The following is a 16,736-nucleotide window of genomic DNA, read 5'->3' on the forward strand; positions in this document are numbered from 1 at the left end:
CACAGAGCGAAGTTCTTGCGCAAGGTGCTTACCCTCACATCCTCATCCCCCACCTCCCTGCACAGGCTCCTCTCACCATGCGGACCAATAGCCCCTCTCCAATCAGGTAGACTCCACAACGCCCCTCCCTGCTCCTGTCCTTGACCTTCCTAGTGTCAACAGTGATGGCTTTGAATCTCCCCTGCTTGGCTTCCTTGGCAATACACACCCCCAGTGTTCCTCCCACTTCTCCAGCCACTCCATCTCATTCTTCTTCATGAGGGCTAGTTCTTAAGTGTCGAAGTTGCTCAGGACTCTGTTCTGGCCATTCTTCAGTGTGGACTCAATGTTTCTCTCTAGCCCGTTTTGCACATTCCTATGGCTTCAGTAACTGTCTCTATGCTGTTGACTCCAAATTGGCTTTTCCAGCCCAGCTCTCTCCTGAGTTTCAGGCTGCCTTTCCAAAAGCCTACTGGGCATCTCTATCTGGATGTCCCACAGGCACATCAACTTGTCCCAAACTGGTGACTCTCCAGGTATTTCTATTAATATCTCACTCACCCCACAATGCTCAAGTAGAGCACCTGGCACCTCCCTAGGTCACCTTCTCCCCTTCATCTCTACACTCATCTTGCATTTAATCTAATCTTCCCACCGTGTATTTTGTAATTCATCCACTTCTCAATCCTACTGATCATTCCCTCTGTCACTAACATCTCTCTCATAGATTCCTGACCTCCCTCCAATTCTGCCTATGGTCTGAGGGATTTCTCTAAAGTGTACATCTGGCCATGTCAGTCCTCTGTGTAAGAACCTTCCATGGTTTCATGTTGAATTTAGGAGAAAGTCCAAATCCTTACCAAGGCTCTTAAGGCCTGCCTTGACTGGCCCCAGGACACCTTCCCCATCCTGGCTTATCCCACTCCAAGGCTCATTCTAGATTCTGACCGTATAGCACTATCTCCAGACGCTTGAGCAAGCAAGAATGACTTGCCTCTGAAGGTTTTTTTCCAACATTCTTCCTCCTGGAACCCTTCCTCAGCACCCTGGCGCTCCACTAATTTCTATTCGTCTTTCTGATCCTAGTCCCCAGGTCCCCTCCTCCAGGAAGCCCTCCCTGTCCTCCCAGGCTACACGAGGGCCCCTCCTCTGTGTCCTCACCTCCTGTGTCCCAGCATTTGGCACAGGGCATTATAGTAGCCTCCTTATTGGTCAGAGCTTCAGCAGGACCAGCAGCTTGATGAGGCCAGCACTCGGGTGCTCCACACCAGCATCCCCAGTGTCCAACACAGGGCCCAGACAAACACTTGGCATATGAATTAAATCATAAGGGTCCATGATAATGAAGAGATTGGACATCATCATCTTATTCTAATGTTTTCTTTCAGCTCTGCTCACCACAACCAAGAGGGGCTGGAAAATGACTGGCCTACTCAAACGATACTTTGGTCTTCATAGCACCAAAAGTCTAGGGTGGTTTGACCAATTGTTTCATTAAATGGACAAAACTATGGAGTCATTTTAGACATCCTATATATTTTCCAACACTTAGTGTACTTTTTTCCTCATTTCAAATGCAATCTGTGCATAAAGTAAAAATTTATCAAACACAGAGAAACAACAGCAAAATGAAACTACCCACAATACCACCATACAATGACATGTGCTATTAAATTCTTAATGTGCATTTTCCCAGCATTTTTATTCACTAATATTCACCTTTATTCTTTTACATAACTACAATGTATGGCACACATGGTTTTGTAGCCTGCTTTTTTAAAACTTAGCAGTGTTAGAATGAACATTTTTCACTGTCAGTTCTTATTTGGTCTGTGGATTTAGTGAATGCACTGTATTTTATCACACGAATGTATCACAGCTTATTTCACCAAATCATTAACTAAAGGAGATTGAACTTTTGAATTACTTCCATTTTTTTTCATTTTTGGCTAGACAAATCTCTTTATGACTTCCATTTTGCAAAAATTCATTTTGATTACCTTAGACTAAATGGTGGACATTATTAAGGATTTTGACATATATCTAGAAATCCTGAATCAATTCACCCACACCAGGAAGTATGGGTGGGTTTGTAGAATAAAAAATATACACATATATTTGCCAAATTAGCAGACTGAAATTATTACTAAAATTTGTATCTCTTATTATAGGGAGATTGAACTTATTAAAATGTATTTACTGGGGACACAATTTCCTTCTGTACATTTGACTGTTACAAGCAACTCAACTTAGTTTTCACACTGAGAAGCAACTGAATTAGCAACACCCAAGGGGACCTCCATCTAAGTCAGGATCACCTGTGCAGGTTTTATATGCAGCTCTTTATACAACGTGGAAATGCCAACAGGGTGGCCCATTGTCCTTCAGGAATGAAACTCATTCGGCAGACATTGGATGAGGGCTGTCACATCTGAGGCCCCATTTGAGGTGCCAGGCCCATGATAGAGAACAAACAGCTGAGACCCTTTTCCTCTGCATGTTCACATTCAAGGAGGAAACACAGAAAATTAAAAAGTTGACAAAAAAAAATGGGATGATTTCAGCGGTGATAAATAGAATGTTCTAATAGAGAATAGCTGTGGATGAGTGACGGACACACAGGAGGGGCCTTTCAGAGAAGGGGACATCTGAGCTGAGCCTGGAATCGAGAGGTATCAGATCTGAGGGAAACTGTGTTCCAGGAGAACAGAAATTGCATGAATTTGGCACATTTGAGCATTAAGAAGGAGGCCAGGGTGGCTTATACACAGAGAGGGGAGGCAGGTGCAGGGCCTCACTCCTGTAACCCCAGCACTTTGGGAGGCCAAGGTGGGAGGATCCCTTGAGGCCAAGAGTTCAAGGTTATACAGAGTTATGATTGCACCATTGCCCTCCAGCCTGGGTGGCAGAGCAAGACCCTGTTTTAAAAAAAAAAAAAAAATAGAGTGGTGGGGGAGAAGATAGTAGACAACTAGGTCTGAGAGATAGGAAGATACCAGAAAATTTAGGGCTTTGCGGCCATGGAGAGGAATTTTGAATACCTAATATGTATGAAGCACTTTCAAATTTCTAATTTTGTGTTCTTTTCACAAAATCCTGAGAGTTCAGTATTTATATTCCCACTTTATGTAGTTCCTGGCACACATTAGGCTCTGGGTCAATATCTGCCATGGGAAATAATGAAGGAATAAACAGATGAGAGCAGGAGTAAACTGAAGCACACACCCAGAGCTCTCTCCTCTCTAAAACCGTGCCGTTCGCACTGAAGTTGACAAAGTAGTCGCCCAACTTTGAAAGACTTCTTCATGCTCACTGAAATTGCAAAAGTTTCTTCATTCAAACTGATATCCTGACAGCAATAATTTGAGAGAAAGAGAAGTCAGAGAAAACACAGGATTTGACAGACTTTGAGTTAAATACAGCACGGCACCCCAAAGCACTCATTTTGTTAATTGTGGGTGGAATTATTTGAGCAAAACATCTTGTGCCTACAAGCAACTGCAGGTGCAGGCAGAGGAGCTTATAAGAATCTTTATCCAAATTTGGACCTGAAAGTTCCCCCAGAAGTTGGCACTGGCTCCCTTCCCTTGTGGTTCCTTCAGTCCCTGCTTTGATGGCAGAAACATTGTGACAGCTGTGAAGGTTTTCTGGCAAATGTATCCACTCAGGCGGATTTCCTGTCTCCTTTCCTCCTCAGCAGAGGCAAGAAAACTTGTCTGAATGTGTCCCTGAGTTCATTATTTCAGAGATTTTACAGATATAATCTGGTTTGTAGATCAGAGACCAGAACTTAAAAAACCCCTATCCATTGTACCATTCATTTATCCATCCATCCATCCATTCTTTTATTGTTTTCTCAGCACCAAGCACTGAGTTAGCGAGAGAAGACAGATGCAGTCCTTACACTCACAGAGCTTATAACTAATTACACAAGCAATCATTAAATTACCATTTCCACCCAGGCTGTGAATAAAAGGTAGGGAATGCAGAGGAGAAACGTAACGGGAGAAGCTAACTTTGGCACAAGGATCAGAGAAGGCTTCCATGGGGAAACAAATGTTGAGGTGAGTTATGAAGAATGAATAGAAATTAAGTTCACGTACCAGATGAGGATACCAGGAGATGGAGTGCATCGCAAACAAAGGAACATGTGAAATCCTGAAGTCAGGAGAGTATGGTGTGTTGGAGAATTGAAAGAAGACCAGAGGCTGTAACTTAGAAAACTAAGTTCAAGATGGAGAAGATGAAGGTCAAGAAGAGGCAGATCATGTCGATAATTTGAGGAGTTAAAAGCTTCATCCAAGGAGCAGTGGAATGAATATTAGCTATTTCTATATAAGGAATCTCCCTACATCTCAGTGGCTTGAAGCAAAAATCAATCATAAATCACGTTTATGGACCAGCTGGGAATGACTGCTCTTATATGTGCTCAGTTGACCTTGCTGTGCTCACTTCATCTGGGCTATGCTCAGTTGATCTGGGCTAAGCTTGCTTGATGCAGGCTGAGTTCTCTCATGTGGTCTGCAGGTCAGCTGGAGCTCTGCTCTAGGATGGGCTTGGCTGCAGCATGGTGGCTGGGAAAGCTCTGACCTACAAACCTCACCACGTTAGGACCAGTGCAGTAGCCAAGCAGATCCACTTTATGCTGAGGGCAGAAGCATGCCAGGCTGCTCTAGCACTTCCATCATGTGGTCAAGCTCAAATTCAAGAGGTAGGATAAGAGAGTGTCTTTAGAGAGAAGATGTGAGAAGTCATTTGGCAAGGGGTAGGAGCATAGAGAGAGGTGAAGAACTGGGGCTGCTAATGTGTTATACCATACCTGGGAAGTCAATGAAAGATTTTAAGCAGGTGATTGACCTGGTCATCCAAGGAAATCCTCCACAGCACCAGAAATCTCTTAGTGGGGCCTGAACATGGCTTTGTATCCTGCACTTCTCTCTCCTCACCCCAAACTCGTAGAATCATCTTAACTCCTCCATTTTAAGCTTTTAGTTTCCATTTCTGTCATTTCCTCAGACTACTATAAGCATCCTAACTAATATCCATTTAGTATCTCCTCCTCCAACCTATCTTTCACATTCCCTGCAGAGTGGCCTTTGACCTTATCTCTCCTGTAAGAGAGGGTGCCCCCCTCCTTGGCTTGGCATTCAAGGCCCTTCTTATGACGGTGCTAATTTTCCTCTCCTGGACCGCGCTGCATATTCTGCCGCACATGCCTGTGATCCACACGTACCTGAGCTACTCATCTTTTCCCGGCTCCCTTTCCTCTGGCATGTTTCTGTGCCCTGCACTTTTATTTTTCTGCTTTCCTGCCTAGAATTTCTGTGGCCCTAATTGTCTGTCTGGAAAACAGTTCATCCTTCAAGACTAACTCAGTGGTCCCCTCCTGTTTATTATTTCGGCCTGTCTCCCAGGGAAGAACTATTAATCCTTTGTTCCTCTGTTCAGCACTTACCATGTGTATCAAACTATTTGCTCCCAAGCCCGTCTCTTCTTATACATTTGGGGATATTCATACCCTCTTGTCTGTGTACAAGATAAATCAGGTATAGGAAGAAAGTATTGAAATTTTCTCTCTAATTATTTTTACTAGCATGCTTTAAAAATTTGCATTTCTTGTATATACTTTATAATATATTAGAGTGAAAGTAAAAGAATATAATTTATGAATACTAATTAGATATAATTATTGAAGATACAAGCTCAAAAAAATTGTATAGATTGGTTTCTGGAAAGCACTCTTAACACACTGTCTACTCTTGATAGAGGGGATTTTTCATCCCTGCCTAATCTGTGGCTAGAGTCCCCTCAAAAGAGGTGGTGTGGGAGTTCCCACAAGAGAGTGCTCCAAACCATTCCAAGATGGGGGTCATTTCGATTCCAAAGAGAGAAGCACTGAATGCCAGGGTGATCAGTCCAGAGTGTTTACTAAGGGAACTTGCAGAGTGCCAAAGCAGTCTACAATGGACAGCAAGAGAAAAAGAGTGTTCTCCCTAGGAATGTCCACTGGGAAGGGGGTCAAAGTCTGGAGTTTAGATGAGGTTTTGGGAATTTGGCTTAGGATGGGGCCAGTTTCTTTTAGTGTTTTGGGCGACAACCTAGACATCCTTATCAGTGCTTGGGAATGTTCAAGGCCCAGCTTGAGTTCAACCCTGCCAAGAAAAACAGGCAGCTGGCGGGGTCACAGCATGGTGAAGGTGCTCTATATTTCTTGGTCAAGGCACAGAAAGAAAACAGAGGGCACTGGGGGACCCTACATGGGACTTTCATATCAAGACCAAACTTGAACTCATTAAGTTTTAAATGAAAGCCAATAGCTTTGAAGTACAAGAAGATTTTCATTGTAATGGTGAGCAAAGCTGTCAGCCAAAAAGCAAGAAGCGTTCCACCTCCCCCCGGCCCCCGCCATAGACACACAGAGAGCTACTGAGGAAAGATGTTATGGAACGTTGTAGTTTTTCTGGACTCCTGGTAATAAATTAAAGGTTGGTTCTGGATGTGTAATAAATAAAGCTGTCAGCTGCTGTGGGTGGATCCAGGGTTTATATTCCCTAGAACCAACATAGATTAGGCCTGAGGAGGAATCCCGGGGAAAAGTTGAAATAGGTTCCTCTTCTCTTTATGTTCTATTCTAGAACATTTATTTACATAGGGAAAGCCTACAGCCTCTCCTTTCTGGTATAAACTCTGCATGGTTAAGAGGAAGAGCCTAAATTTAAGCCGTTGGCCATGCAAATAATCATAATTCAAAAGACTTCGTTCCCATTTCCAGGTCAATAGGTTGACATTTCCTTTTATGATTACCAGAAACAAGTGATCACTTAAGTTTCCCTGTCACTAGAACAAGATGACTTTTACTATGTTTAATAGCAAGAGCTTGTTCCTGCCCATCCGGGTCCCTTGCACACTGCCCAGACAGAGGCCAATATACTGAAACAGCAGGAAACACATCAGAGAAAGAGGTTAATATTGCAAGGTGCCAAGCGAGTAGATGGGAGAAATTACTCAAATCCACCTCCCCAAGAAAATCATATTTTTTAAGGTGGTTTGGTGAACAAAGGGCCAGGGAATTGGGTCTACTGATTGGCTTGGGATGAACTTGTAGGGTTGGGAAACAGAAATTGTCTTCTTGGCTGGTACAGTTCCTGGGTAGAGGATCACAGGACTTGTTGGATCAATTCCCACACATGGCCACCGGTCTGGTTGACGTCAGTTGGTCCCCTGGAATGCAGAGTCTGGAAGATACCTCTAAGACCAGTCTTGGGTTTTACAATAACCATGTTTTCTATAGAAGAGACTGGGGAAGCCACAGATCTTGCCCTTCCCTGTCAAGGATACGTGACACTTAAGCGGTTAGCAGTGACAGCAGGAGGCAAGTTAGGGAACCATGGCTGGCTAACTTTTAGCTACATCTATACTTGTATAGAAATCATACTTTTATCACTATTCCTGTCTTATGGCCTTACATTATTTTAATATAGGTGGATTCAAGCTGACTGACCCAGAAACATATTAATAGATTGTTTCTAACAGTGACAACAATGGTTAAGCTTTTCCAAATGCACATTATGTCCTGGGCGCTCTGCTACATGAATTATTATGCTTAATATGTGCAATAACCCTGACATAATGCTTTCATTGTTCCCACTTTATAGACCAGAAACCTCAGAGCTTGAATGGCTTGTCCAAGGCCACACAGCTCGTCAGTGGCAGAGAAAGAATTAGCACCCAGGTGTGTCTCAGCCTACAGTGAACACTTTTAACCATCTTGCTAAACTAGCTCTAAAAATAAATCAATTAATCCAGATGAAGAGGCTGATGAACATTAAGAATTTTTCCCAGCTCTAAAATTCTAAAATGATAAAAAAAAATTGTGAGATGTTATGCAATGTCCTCTGAAGTAGAAGAACAATGCCTTTGTGCAATAGACACACTTTTGGGAGCTTCGTGCCTGAGCGTCCCATCTAGTCAGTCAAATACCCAAGGTCACCTGCACAGGCCACGTGCCACCAAGACCCACACTACTGTGCCCTCCCCCACCCCCACATCGGACCACTGGAAATCCTTTCAGAAGATATAGTAATGACATTGGTTATGATGAGGATTCAGGGCACATGTGACTTCCTGCTGTTTTCTCGTTGCCAGATGTGGAAACGAATGTCTTAATATGGGGAAATTTTTGTAATTGCCAAAGATGACTATTGTAGCTTTTTTCAGAAACACGAACTCATTTTTAGAAAAGAAAAAATAGAAAAGATTGCATAACGGCTAAGTGGAAATTCACAAGCAGGCAGGCAGGCAGCTATACACTGGATGCTCACTTCTGCTCTAGAAGAGGAATAAATACTAGTTTTATTATGTTTCCAGATGGGAGGTAATTTTTAAGGAGTATTTTTGAAAAAATTACGTATCGGATAAATATTTCTAGAGATCCTTTCATTAAAAAGAACAAACTAAAAATTCTTGATAGGGTATCTAATTTAAAAAAGAATGGCACAAGTGAAGGTTACTCATTACTAAGAGGGAAACAGAAAAAAATGAGAACCGATGAAAGTCTGGGCACGTGAGTATTTCCCCTCAGCTTGGGTGACTCTGCCCTTCTCTCTGACCGTCCCTTCTGGATGCCACCTCCTCTTGCTGCTCTCTCTGCCGCCGCCTGACTCTCAAGGGCCCTCCTGGGGTCCATCTGCTGCTCTCTCTCCGCCCTCTCTCCTTTGCAGGCCCCCCAATCCTGCCCTGTTCCATTTTTCATTCACACATCTATGGCCTGTACCAGTCTGCGGGGGCTGCCAGAGCAAAATACCACAGACTGAGTGGTTTAAACAACAGAAATTTATTTTCTCAGAGTTCTGGAGGCTGCAATTTCAAGATCGAGGTGTCGGCAGGTTTGGTTTCTCCTGAGCCCTCTTTCCTTGGCTTGCAGAGGGCCATGATCTCCCGTGTCTTCACACGGCCTTTCCTCTCTGCTGTCTCTTCTTCTTCTTATAAGGACACTAGTCCTATTGGATTAGGGCCCTACCCTAATGGCTCATTTTAACTAAATCACTTCTTTAAAAACCTGGGTGACAGGGAGAAATGGGGAGGTGTTGGCCCAAGAGCACACAGTTTCAGTTATGCAGGACGAGTAAGTTTTGGAGCACTACTGTACACCACAGTGACTACAGTTAATAACAATGCATTGTCAGAGAGAAAGGAACACTCACACACTGTTGGCAGGACTGCAAGTTAGTACAACCTCTATGGAAAACAGTATGGAAATTTCTCAAAGAGCTAAACGTAGACCTACCATTCAATCCAGTAATCCCACTGCTGCATATCTACCCAAAGGAAAAGAAGTCATTTAATAAAAAAGGCACCTGCACTTGAATGTTTATCACAGCACAATTCCCAATTCTCAACCGAGATGTCCATCAATTCAGAAGTGGTTAAAGAAAATATGAGATATATACATACTCACACACACACACACACATACACACATACACACATACCTCGGAGTACTACTTAGTCCTAAAAAGGAATGAAATAATGTCATTTGCAGCAACTTGGATGGAACTGGAGACCATTATCCTAAGTGAAGTATCTCAGGAATGGGAAACCAGACACCATATGTTCTCACTAGCAAGTAGGAGCTAAACAATGGGTACACACGGGCACAAAGGACATTGGAAACCAAGAAGCGGGGAGGGTAAGAAGGAGAGTGAGAGAGAAAAACTTACCTGTTGGGTACAGTGAACACTACTCTGGTGACAGGCACACCAAAAATCCCGACTTAAGCATTAAACAAGGCATCCATGTAACAGAAGGATTTGTACTGCCTTAATATTTTGAAATTAAAAAAGGAATAATGATGCATTGCATGCTTTAAAATTGCTAAGACAGTAGGCATTAAATGTTCTCACCACAAAAATGCTAACTATGTGAGATGATGAATATGTTAATTAGCTTGATATAATCATTTCACAATGTATACATACATCAAAATGTCAGTTTGTACACTGTGAATATATACAATTTTTATTTGTTAATTATACCTTAATAAAGCCAGGTGGGGTGGACTTTATCTCCAAATATGTTTACATTCTCAGGTACTGAGTGTTGGGCTTTAGCATGTGAGTTTGGGGAGCACATTCGGCATCATACTAGAACCTTCCTTAGCTGAAACTTTTCTTCCAGTCTCCTGTCTGATATTTCCAGTTGTTCACTGAAAATGTTCACTTCAATTTATTGAACAAATTCAATAAACTTATTGGACAAATGATTTTTGTGAGTGTCTTTTATGCGGCCAGCATTGTTTTAGATGTTGGGGGTGCAGCGGTCCATGAAGCAGATGAGAAAACCCCCGCCTTTGTGGAGCCCGAATTCTAGCGACAGGTAACATAATAAGTTTAAATTAAATACATAGCTGGTATATGGCGGCAAGTCCTAAGCGGGGAAGGGAGTAGGGAGGATTGAGGCAAAGTAACAGCTGCAAAAAGGGTCAGTGGTGAAGCTCCCTGAGAAGGCAGCATCTGAATTAAAACTAAAGGAAGCGAGAAAGCGAGATTAAGAAATGAGTTTTGAGATCCTTGCAGGAAATGCTGGAGGGCATTTTTCTTTTTAAGTGGACAGTGGGATGCTTGATATGGAGCTCAGCTGAGAAGTTAATCTAGAGATACTAGTTCTCAAGTTCAAGTTCAGGTCCAGATCTTAGGGCCTCAGGTTCAAAATGCCAGAACCTAAATTTGTCTCCTGAAGAAACAGTGCAGCTTCTGTCATTCAGTGATTCTTTGTGTCCTCAGCACCTGATGGCAGGTCTGACCAGGCTGGGTATTCGCTGTGTGTTTATTGGATGAACAAATGAGACCCTGCTCCGGGCTCCTAAGAAAACAAGGGTGAGCAAGACAGAGTCCCTCCCTGAAGGAGCAACCACTGCGAGGGCAAAGACTATCTTAGCCCGGATTCCCCCAGATGCAGGCCCTGAGACAAAGATTTGGGTGCACACGGTCCATCTGGGAGGAGAAGGCAAATACTGGTGGGGAGTGAGGAGTGCGGTAGATCAGGCAGCCAGTCCAAGAGCGCAGGACCAAGCCGGGTGTGCTGTGGGGTTACTGGAGCTTTATTAAGCCTCTGGGAGATCACAGAGACGCAGCTCAGAATTGCCCTGCCCAAGGTGGGGCATCGGAGGCGTTATACACACACCCACCAGGCCCTGGCTGAGGGATAAGCCTCAAAGGCATCAGTTTCCTGAGCTCCAGGAGCAAGGAAAAGTCCTCGGGCAGCTGGAACATGTGCCCTGAGAGGATAAGTGAACGGCAGGACATGGGTGCGACACCTAAGGCAACTGCTAAGAATTTGTGAAAAAGCAAATACGGTGTAATGAGACGAGTCTGTGGCTGGCTCCCCTGATAGGGACCATACTGAGTCGGCCTCAGGGCCTGATACGTGGCTTGGCTGGCACTTTGCCTTCCCCTTCTCTTCCCTCGGGGCCTGCATGCCTAGCCTCCTCTGCCGGCAGCTGGGGCCATGTGGCTAGTTCTGCCAGTGGGATGTGGTCAGAAGGGCCGTCCCCACTTCCAGGCCCGGCCCACCGACTCCTCCCAAGCACAACCCCCATGACTTCTCTGCTGGCTGAGTGGCGAGAACTCTGAGGGCCGGAGGAGAGCTCAGCCGGAAGATGGAAGCCCTGGGGAAGCCCCCTGAGCTTGCTACTGGGAGGCAGCTGCTCTGGGCACCATCCTCATCGGGAACGCTAACACTGGACATTTGTTGAAAAAGACGTAACCTTTTATTGGGTTGGGACTGAGCTTTAGGAACTGTTTGTTATAGGAGCTAGCTGACCCTCGTGCCATGGATGCCCGGTAAATATTTGTCAGTGAATGCTGATTGGAAGAGATTAGCATTCTGCTCAAAGTTGGCAGTGCTAGCAGGAAAGCCTGAAGACAGCGGGTCCCTGGCAATAGCTGAAGGAGACGTAAAATGACACGAATAACCAATTTCATTTCATTGCCAGGGTCACCCCAGGCCACTGCTGCTATTGGCCCCATAAGCAGAGCCTGTCTTATTTAAATTCCTCCTGCAGAAATATGAGCCTGTTTCCCTTCATCCTATCCCCAATAGAAATAGAAAAGATTTGGCCTCCTGCCTGCATGAAATTACCTCGCATACATTTGATGGTTATTATCAACTCACTCCATTCACCTTTTCTCCTGAGTTTTCACTTCATTTCATAAGTCAAGATGGAAACTGGCTTTGCAATTCCAGCCCCTTGGAAGATTAAGCAGCTTTGCAAAGGTCAGAAATGCCGCAGAATCAGTGGTTGGGGCTAAGCTACCAGGAAGTGAGCGGTCTCTCCCAGAGCCAGCTGACCGACCCTCCTCTTCTTCCTCACCTCTGCCCTGAAGGAGGGGGGCTGAGGCAGGCCCTGGCCCAGACACTCCCAAGAGGAAGAATGTAGCTTAGAGAGGAAAGTGTCAGCACACCTTTGTGCCAGGCACTCAAACTTTTGATCTTAGTTGATTCTAAAAACAACCCTATGAGGAGGTATTATCATTATTCTCATTTAACAGATAGGAAAACAGAGACAGACAGATGAAATATCTTGCAAAAAGCCCCACAGTGAGTGTCTTCTGGGAGCCACAGCTTTAACCCAGTGTTTTTCATTTCCACTGTGACCTGTTGCCTTGAGCTAGTTACATACCATCACGGGCTGAATTCAATATCCCAAAAGATATTGAAGTCCTAACCCCAAGTACCTGTGAATGTGAGCTTATTTGGAAATGGGTCTTCACAGATGATCAAGATGAGGTAGTCAGGGTGGGCCCAATCCAGCGTGACTGGTATTCTTAGAAAAATAAATTCAGACACAGAGAAGACCAGGTGAAGACACAGGAAAGAGATGGATCTACAAGCCAAGGAACATTGAGGCTTCTAGAAGCCAGGAGAGAGGCCTGGAATAGATCCTCCCTCACAGCCCTCAGAAGGAACCAACGCTGTCAACTGCTGGATTTTGGATTTCCAATCTCCAGAACTGTGAGACAATAAATTTCTGTTTCTAAAGCTACCCAGGTGACAGTACTTTGATATGGCACCTAGTTGATAGGAAACTAATCCACCTACCATCTTGGGGTCTTAATTTTCTCAACAGTAAAGTGGAAAAAGGAGAAGTATCTCTTTGGAAAGTTTCAGGTTTTGCTGAATGAGATGAAGCATGCAGAGCTCAACAAATATCAGCCATTATTGTTAACATTACTCCATAGGAAAAACTCCCCCTAGGACATTGCAGAAAAAATTACCAATGGTTTTGTTCCCACCTACCTTGGGGAGAAAGTTTTCTTACTCTCTGTGGCTGCCTAATTTTCTGTGGAGTTTCTTTAATAATGCAGAATTAACCAACAAAATGAGGATAATTTATTTATGTTAGAGGTTCAAGTGAGGAATAAAGGGAAGCAGATACGTTAAGGTTCTTGGCAAGGTGTAAAGTTCTGTTCAGCTGTGACAAGATGTGAGTACTCGGCCCCGGCCCCACTTCTTGCTGGTGAAATGTTTATGAAGCTGGGACCCAAGTGTCCAGTCTCAGAGCAGGGACTAGGTCCAAGGGACACAGTCTAGCAACCAAAAATTATTTTCAGTGTAACCCAGTTCTTTACTTGCGTTTCTCTAGTGTAGTGAGGCAGCACCTTCTATACACCCCTTTCTGGCCTATATTCTGCAGCCTGTTCCCCAGCCTCGGGCTCCCAGCTTCTCCAAAATGCACCTGCTCTGCCCTGTCCACCCCATTCTTCCCTGTCTCCCTGGCCTCCTTTCCTCCCCATCCACTTTCTGTTTCCCTTTGCCTGTTCTCACCACGTGTGCTAGAAAGCAAAGAAACCGCCAAGCAAGGGCGGGAAGAGAGAAGGACACCCCTGCGCTCCACAACGGCAGGAAGAAAAGGAAACACTGGGAACACTTTTGTGTTAGTAATTTTTGTGCCGTTACAAGGTTCTGGCCCCTCTCAAGCTGCGTGGTGGGGCGAGGCTGTTTTGATAAAAGGAACAATGTCAAAAGCACAGTCAGAATGATCCGAATTTAAATCCCAAATCTGGCGAATGCTAACTGGGCATGGTACTTAACTTCTCTGAACCTCTGAATGCTGATCTGCAAATTGAGGATACAAATGCACGTTGCACAGGGTAGGCTGAGGATTAAATGAGATAACAAATGTAAATCACTCTGGGATCTCATCATAGTAGACACATGGTTGCTATTAATAATAGCTACTGATGTATTAAACAAGAAAGACTCAGAGGACAGCAACAGAATGCAAATTTATTTTTATGTGTGGCGTCCTTTGAAATTTATTCCTGAGGCAAGTGCTTTTCTGGCCCCTGGAGGAAATTTAGGACAGGCACCAAGATTTTTTTCTAGTCATTCTTAGAGGATGAAATTCCTTCGATCGATTGTGATTCCCCAAACAATCTTGTTATGGTAATTAAGATATCTAGCCCATGCACCAATCATAATTTCACCCCCTCCTCTGGCCGGTTAGCCACCTGCAATTTGAGTGAGAGGTTTCTTTTCGCTTGCCTGCTGTGTGCTTCCATCCAGCTCCGCCTTGCCAAGCTACCCTCTGCTCCTCTAGGGTTGGAGCTACAGGACAAGAAAGCAGCAAAGCTAGGAGTCGGCTAGTCTTGCACACTGACTTTCTCTCCTGCGGCAATTCTTTAGAGGCCCTACCGCCCCACTTACCAGGAATAAGTCTTTCCCCATTTCCCAAAGACCTTTCCTGACCTTCCATTTCCTGTGGGATGAAGCCCAGAGCCTTGGCATGGCCCTCAAGTATTCAACAGGTGGCCCTTCACCACCTGGCCAGACCTGACTCCTACCTGTCCTCCCTGCTCCCAGCACCCTGGTGTCTCCACTGCAGCCTTACGGAAGTTCCAGCTCTTTCCAGCATAGATCATGCTTTTTGTCACAGTCCAGGCTGCATGTCCACAAATGCAGATAGCTGTGCTTAGAATCCACTTCTGCCGCTCTCATGCCTGGGGGAAGAGGCAGACTAACGCACCATGGGGCAAAGGGGCCATTTCACCCGAGTGAGGCCAGGAATAAATTATTCAGTGAGTAGTGCTGGGGTAGCTGGCTGGCCATGGGGGGCGCGGGGGTGGGGGGGCGGTGGGGAATGATGCAAAGTCTCTACCTCACACCTCTATGGGTGTAAAACAGTACTTAATTGTGACGTGTTTTGTTTTTCTTTAATTGCTAATGAAGCTGAATACATTTCTTACTCATCTGCTGTTTGGTTTTCATTTTTGTGACTTGCCTGGTTTTCTAATTGAACCTGATTAGACTGCTTATTGACTGGGAAGAAGACTTGGTGTACTAAGGACCTTAGTTCTTTGTCTGTTGGGTATGCTGTAGCTCCCGCACTGCACCTCATTTGTGCTCTCACATTTTCGTTTTGCTCGTGGCATTGTTTAATAAACTATGATTTTTAACTTTTACGTAACCAGATCCATTAATCTTTTTCCTCACGGCTTCTGATTTTGATGTAACATTTGGAAAGCTCTTACCCCAACTCACGATTACGTAAGTATTCTTCTAGATTCTCATCTTGCATTTTAATTAATCGCTATTAACTCTTTAATTCTTCAGAGATGGGGAGACCTGAGGTACACTAAACTCTCCAGGAAAGTCACAGTCACTGCATACGCAGACTGCAGCGTGTCAGCAGCAGTCCTTGGTGGCAGACAGGAAAAACAGACCAGCCAGTGAGACCAGCGTGGCCTCTGTAATCATTGTTGGTGGAAAGCTGTGGAATAAGAACTCTGACTTCCTCTTGCGTCAACGCTGCCCCCTACCCCAGTCCCAGAAAGGTCAGACCCAGCGAAGGGAGGAGAATGAGCTGTCCCAGAGCAGATCACATGCCCATCCCTGCTCTGCGTAGAGAAAGGAGACTAGAAAGAGAAAGGACCACACTCCCTCCCTGGCCTTAATGTCCTTACGTGCCAGGTTTAGCATGAGATGCAGGTTGGAGATGATTTTGAATCAGATATTACAATGGAAATTTTTTTTTTTTTTTTTTTGTGACAAGGTCTCACTGTGTTGCCCTGACTAGAGTGCAGTGGCATCGTCACAGCTCACTGCAACCTCAAACTCCTGGGCTCAGGTGATCCTCCTGCCTCGACCAACCAAAGTACTGGGATTACAGGTGTGAGCCACTGCACCCAGCCTATATCGGAATTTTATTAATAAAATAGACTATGTTTTAATAACCACAAACTACAGAGAAATTATGTGATCAATGTCTCTTCAAAGGATCTGCTGTCCAGCAGGAAGGGAGACTTGACAGAGCACATTTGATTTGTTTCCCTGCTGTAACTGATATTCCTTTAAAATGAGGATTCAGTGCAAAATAGCTGGAGTGCTCCAGACCACACAGCACACCCCAGACTGTCCACAAGCAAGGAGGAAGTTTCCCCTTCCCCTTTATTAAACAAAAATACCAGGTTTCACTCTGATCAGATCAATTTGGGTCACTCGCCCACACTTGAAGCACCCACCGTTGCTGGGGAAAGCTTCACCCTGCTTGGCTTGGGCTGGGTCCCCGCAACCCCTAAGCCAATCGCTGAGATGAGGAAGATTGTCCTAGTCCAACAAGGGCCCAGCCCTGGAGAAAGGACTGGTGAGGAAGGGAAGGAGGAATAAATAGAATTCTTCCCTCCCTTCCCTCTGGTCAAAGAGGTGCCCTGGCTCTCCCTATTTTATTTTCATTCAGTTTGAGGCTTGGAGCACAGTGT

This window comes from Lemur catta, chromosome 18 (genome assembly GCF_020740605.2).
Source record: "Lemur catta isolate mLemCat1 chromosome 18, mLemCat1.pri, whole genome shotgun sequence".
Classification (NCBI taxonomy): domain Eukaryota; kingdom Metazoa; phylum Chordata; class Mammalia; order Primates; family Lemuridae; genus Lemur; species Lemur catta.